At 44.3% G+C, this 6,019-nt stretch overlaps 1 pseudogene; it reads right to left on the reverse strand.

The window, feature by feature from the left end:
- Nucleotides 1-464: 464 nt before the first annotated feature.
- LOC143657975 (N-alpha-acetyltransferase 50 pseudogene) lies at nt 465-948 on the reverse strand (annotated as a pseudogene).
- Between the last annotated feature and the right edge of the window lie 5,071 nt (nt 949-6,019).

The following is a 6,019-nucleotide window of genomic DNA, read 5'->3' on the forward strand; positions in this document are numbered from 1 at the left end:
AATATGGTTTTTTGTCTGTTTGTTTGTGTGTTTGTATCTTTTGTTTTTGTTTTTTTTCTTTTTCCTTTTTATATATATATATTATTAGTATTATTATTTTAATTCTCTTCTCTATATTAACATTCTATATCTTTTTCTGCTGTTTTGCTAGTTCTTTTCCTAAATCGATGCAAATGTACTAAGAAATGATGATCATACATCTATGTGATGATATTAAGAATTACTGAGTGCATTTGTAGAATGGAATGATTTCTAAATGTTGTATTAATTTCTTTTCTTTTTTTTGATTAATAAAAAAAATTAAAAAAAAACTATTAGGGAAAAGGGAAGGAAAGACAGAAGAGAGAGAGAGAGAGAGACAAGAATAAAAGGGGGGAAGCTTTAAAAGAAAGAAGGTGAAAAATCAGTGGACCTCTCTTTTATTTGGTGACAAGCAAGTACAAGAAAGTTCACTTGCAATTTTTTCAGTTATCTGTTTTTTGCACATGTGCATTCTGGTCAGAAGGGACTTTGAGATTTTTTTTTTTTTTCAGCACATGAACATCTGCGGGTTCTTTCCTCTTACAATGGTTCTTTTTTGTCTAAATAATCTCAAAGGGAAACTTCCTGTCGAAGTCAGTTACCAACTCATTGTTGATTTGGACATGTAGAAGATCTTGTCCAAAGTGCCATCTTTTTCATAGATGTTTAAGACATGATTTAACATTTAGTCTTCAGTAAGGTGCCAGACATCCTAGCGTCATGATGTAAAGTCTCTTCTGATTCTGTGAACCATCCACCCTACAGCACACTGCATTTACTGCAAGAGCATTGAAATAGGCGTTTTGCTAGCTCTCCCACATCCAGCACATCCTTGTAGAACTTGTCGTTGTAGCCGACTGGAAAGATGACTTGGTTTAATCTCCTCAACTCTTTGGTGTTGCGTGGTGTCACATCTCCCAGCTCCATCGGGTCTTTCCTCCTCTCCGCCTGCTGAGGCCGTATTACCACTGACAACAAGGCTGAGGTCGCCGCAGCCCTGAGCTCTCGGCGCGCTCAGCTCGACCCCACAAGGCAGTCTTCCCTCCCGTGCCAGGGAGCTGGGCCGAGTGGAGCGCGGCCCGGTGCCACCAGAGGGACCGAAATGTGTTCCGCCGCCGCGTGGGTGCCGCCACTTCCCCACACGTGCACACAGGGCGCTCAGCTCCAGCCCGCAGCCAGCCGGTGAATACACTTTTATTATTTTTATTTTATTTTGTTTTTGCATGCTGTATGATGGGGGTAACATTTCATTCTTTTTCCAGGTGAGTATCACTTATCGCAGCACCATTTGTTGAATTGTTTTTGTTGTTTGGTTTTTCGCTTATTTGTTTGTTGGCTGGTTTGGGATGTGCACGGGCTGGGACTTGAATCCAGGTCTCCCGCATGGCAAGTGAGAATTCTACCACTGAGCTACCCTTGCACCCCCTAACGTTAAAGTCTATTAGAAACAAGGAAGTGGAGCAGGAGTGTGCCCTCCAGATAAGAAGGAAACCTGCCCTTCACACAGCAGGGAAAGTGAAGCAGGGGGCAACCCAGGTCACATTTCTAGGGGCAAATCCCTGCCCATACAGCCCTGGCTTCTCTGGAGGAAGCCACTTCCCGGAAAGGGGCTTTCCCGACAGGGGAAAGGAGCTCACCAGCTGACACATGGAAGAAACTGGCCAACAGCCGGATGGCTCCTCCTGGTACTTTCAAAGAAGAGAGGCGAAAATTAAAAGGACCTGGATCTTTCACACCCTGATAATCATTCTCACAATGACTGACACTTAGCTGAATGCTCTTCTTAATGTCAATTATTCAGAGGTAGCCTGGCTTCATTTTTTACACATGAGACAAACTTCACTTCCACATGGTTTTGAAATCCAGAAAGTTCAGGAGAAGGGCAAATACTATCACCAGACCTTCAACTGGAATAGCAGGGATTTAAGAAAATACTTTCCCATTGAAGTATTTCATTAACCAAGAGTCTAACTTGTCATTGGGTACAATATGTTTCCATACTCAAGAAAATTTTTTCCCAGAGATCCAAATTTAGAGAAGCTGACTTTAATAAACGATTGAAGCTAGAATAGATCCATGTGCCACAATGCCAGGTTTTAAAAGCATATTCTATTCTCAGTTAAATATCAAAATAGAGTATCCTTTGTCAAAAAAAACAAAAATGTTACATCTAGGAGACAGTTTATGGCGAGTAAGAATGAGGGCTCTGGCGCTGGTGGTCTCGGTTTATGGAGTTACTGAGTCTATGACCTTGAGGAGTTATTTAACCTCTTGAAGCCTGGTTTCCCCAACTGTAAAGGGGATCACGGCCAGGGGAGTGTTGGGAAGATTAAGCCATGTGGAGCACATTGCTGAGTGCCTGTGCTGAGACCTAAGAAGCAACTGATAAATAGTACAACAATTATTTCTATATTTCACTCATTTAAAAAAAAATGGCTATTATTAATTGGAGTAAAAGAAACATTCAAAATACTGTTCTTAAGGTGGATTTGTTTGTTTGTTTGTTTGTGGGCAGGCACTGGAAATTGCACCCGGGTCTCTGGCATGGCAGGCAAGAACTCTGCCGCTGAGCTACTGTGGCCAGCTCGGATTCATTTTTAAATGGGTCACTTTAAAACCTTCCTTGGCTTCAAGGTTCAAAACCTCAAGGTCCCAGGTCCTTGGGACATCTGGTGGGGGCCAGAGAAGTAAAATTTTGGCCCTAACATGACCTCTGTTACATGGGCACCTTTCCCAGGGCTCTCTCTGTAACTGTAGTACATTGTTAAATCCACATCTTACCAGCATCCCAGATGTGAACTCTCAGATGCAGACTCCTAAATTATCTTCATCACTGATTTTGTCAAGGTTCCACCCATTGTTTCCATAGTTGAAATGCAATAGGGCTTTAAGGGTGTCAACCATTGGTAGTGTGTGTGTGTGTGTGTGTGTGTGTTGTAAAAAGAAAAGAAAGATTCACTTCAATGTCATTCACATGAATGGAAACTTACAAATAAGCCCCCAGAATTGAAAATAGCAAAAGCTGGTTGCTATAGTGTAGTTTATCTAAAAACGAGGAGCAAAGAGTTGGGGGTGGAAAGAGGAAGAAGTTTCTAGAGAACCGATGTGGCAGATACAGATTTTCTCCATTTGTTCTTTTAGGGGGGCTTTAGTAAACCCCAAACTCTAAATAGATGCAAATGTCTTCAGGAAAGGGTAAATTGCTGAACAGGGATTCTAAGTCTAATTTTCAGAGTGCAAGCTCTGGGCTCTTCTGCTCTCTTAAACACATGAGAAGAGCTTTTCTAGTCTTCCCCCCAAAATAGTTTGTAAGTCTGAGGCCTTGCATTAGTTTCCCAGGGCTGCCATAAAAAAGTACTCCAGACCGAAATTTATTTCCTTGTAGTTCTGGAGGCTAGAAGTTTCAGCAGGGCCACATTCTCTCTGAAACCTAAAGGGAGGAATACATCCATGCCTCTTCCTAGCTTCAGGAAGTTCCTGGTAATCCTTGGTGTCCCTTGGCTTGTGGCAACCCAGCTTCAACCTCTGCCTTCGTGTTCCCACAGCCTCTGTGCCATCTTCTGATGACCTTCTCCTCTGTGTACCTCTGTGCCTGCCTCTCTCCTCCTTACACTCTGGGCCAGGGCTGGGTGAGGGTCTGAGTTGGTGGTGTCAGGAACAGGCCACGCCTGACTGAGGTGAGAGGGACAGAGCCTCCCTCCTCACGCCCAGGACCGCTGAGGCTGTGTGAGCAAGATGTCTGTGCCAACAGGTGTGGGCAGCAGGGCCAGGACATGGAGCTGGTCACATTGCTGGGACACCACGGGGCCAGGGCCCACACAGGTATTGTGGCATCCTCTGGCCTCAAGGTGGAGGTTCACCTCCAAAGGCAAGGTGAGAAGGGCAGGGACTGACATTTGGGGAGCAACTGAGCATCCTGGTGTCTTTTTTAAATTAATTTTTTATCAGGAGGAAACCTGAGGCTTAGGGAGAAGCATTTCTCAAGATAGAAAAGATGAGGGTTCAAACTCTTTCATTGACATATGTATTAGTTAGGGTTCTCTAGAGAAACAGAATCAACAGGGAACACTTGCAAATATAAAATTTATGAAAGTGTCTCACGTGACCGTAGGAACGCAGAGTCCAAAATCCACAGGGCAGGCTGTGAAGCCGATGACTCCAATGGATGGCCGGGATGAACTCCACAGGAGAGGCTCACCAGCCAAAGCAGGAATGCAACCTGTCTCCTCTGAGTCCCCCTTAAAAGGCTTCCCATGATTGCATTTAGCATCACTAATTGCAGAAGACACTCCCCTTTGGCTGATTACAAATGGAATCAGCTGTGGATGTAGCTAACGTGATCATGACCTAATCCTATGAAATGTCCTCATTGCAACAGACAGGCCAGCGCTTGCCCAATCAGATGAACAGGTACCACAACTTGGCCAAGTTGACACCTGTCCCTAACCATGACAGTCCACCCCTTGTCAACTTGGCACATATATATATATATATATATATATATATATATATGATATATATATATCACCTTAGACCATACTTAATTTCCAAATAAAAACAAATAAGCACACATTTTTCCTTTTACCTGACAATACTCAATTGTCCAGCATATAACTGGAAACACATTAAATCTCTCCAGAATAGGGTGCAAATCCTTGGGCAACATTCATTCTTAAACTTGATATCTTACAACTTAAATAGTATAACACAAACAAAACAGCATTACAGTCCTCGTTTCTGTAACTGATCACGTGGTCGAAGTTCATATTTATCACTACCTTCTTCCACTACCCATTCCATGTTCCCTTTCCCCTCAGCAAGCACTTCAGCTGGCCGTGGTTCTTTGCCTGGTGGGGTGACCCAAACCTTCATTCCTGAAGTCTCAGAGCTATTAGTGGTCCTGCCTGGATTGTGTTGTTGCAGTTTTCCATTGATTTTAATCACAGGGCATGGTAGTACTAATAGACGCCCCAGGGGATCTCCTATATTCCAAGAAAACTCTTCTTTACCTCCATTATGTAGTTGCAGTCCTACTTCCTTCTGATAGTCAGGGTCAATTACCCCAGACAATAATGTAATCCCCTTCTTGGTGTGTTGATCCAGAGGCATAAGTAGCCCAAAGTGGCCAGGTGGCAACCTTAACTTCCAGTTCAGTGGTATCACTGTTGTTTCTCCTGGAGAAAGCACACCCCGTTTTGGAACTAAAACCTGTATACCAGCAGAACTCAGGGTAGCAGGGACAGGAAGCAAAAATTTTCCTAGTGGATCACTAGGAGTAATAGTGAGTGGCACCACACCCATTTCCACCCCTTGGTTCCTGGACCCATGGATCCTGGCTATGGGAGAAACAGCACCATATAGCGGACGCTGATTCAGAGCATACACAGCTTCCTGGAGAACATTACCCCAGCCTTTCAAGTTTTTGCCACCTAGTTGGCACCGTAATTGAGTTTTCAAAAGGCCATTCCACCGTTCTATCAATCCAGCTGCTTCTGGATGATGGGGAACATGGTAAGACCAGAGAATTCCATGAGCATGTGCCCATTCCCGCACTTCATTTACTGTGAAGTGTGTTCCTTGATCCGAAGCAATGCTATGTGGAATACCATGACGATGGATAAGGCATTCTGTAAGCCCACGAATAGTAGTTTTGGCAGAAGCATTGCGTGCAGGGAAAGCAAACCCATATCCAGAGTATGTGTCTATTCCAGTTAGAACAAATCGCTGCCCCTTCCATGAAGGGAGTGGTCCAATGTAATCAACCTGCCACCATGTAGCTGGCTGGTCACCTCGGGGAATGGTGCCATATCGGGGGCTGAGTGTGGGTCTCTGCTGCTGGCAGATTGGGCACTCAGCAGTGGCTGTAGCCAGGTCAGCCTTGGTGAGTGGAAGTCCATGTTGCTGAGCCCATGCATAACCTCCATCCCTACCACCATGACCACTTTGTTCATGAGCCCATTGGGCAACAACAGGAGTTGCTGGGGAAACAGGCTGACTG

The sequence above is a fragment of the Tamandua tetradactyla genome, chromosome 15 (assembly GCF_023851605.1).
Source record: "Tamandua tetradactyla isolate mTamTet1 chromosome 15, mTamTet1.pri, whole genome shotgun sequence".
Lineage (NCBI taxonomy): Eukaryota > Metazoa > Chordata > Mammalia > Pilosa > Myrmecophagidae > Tamandua > Tamandua tetradactyla.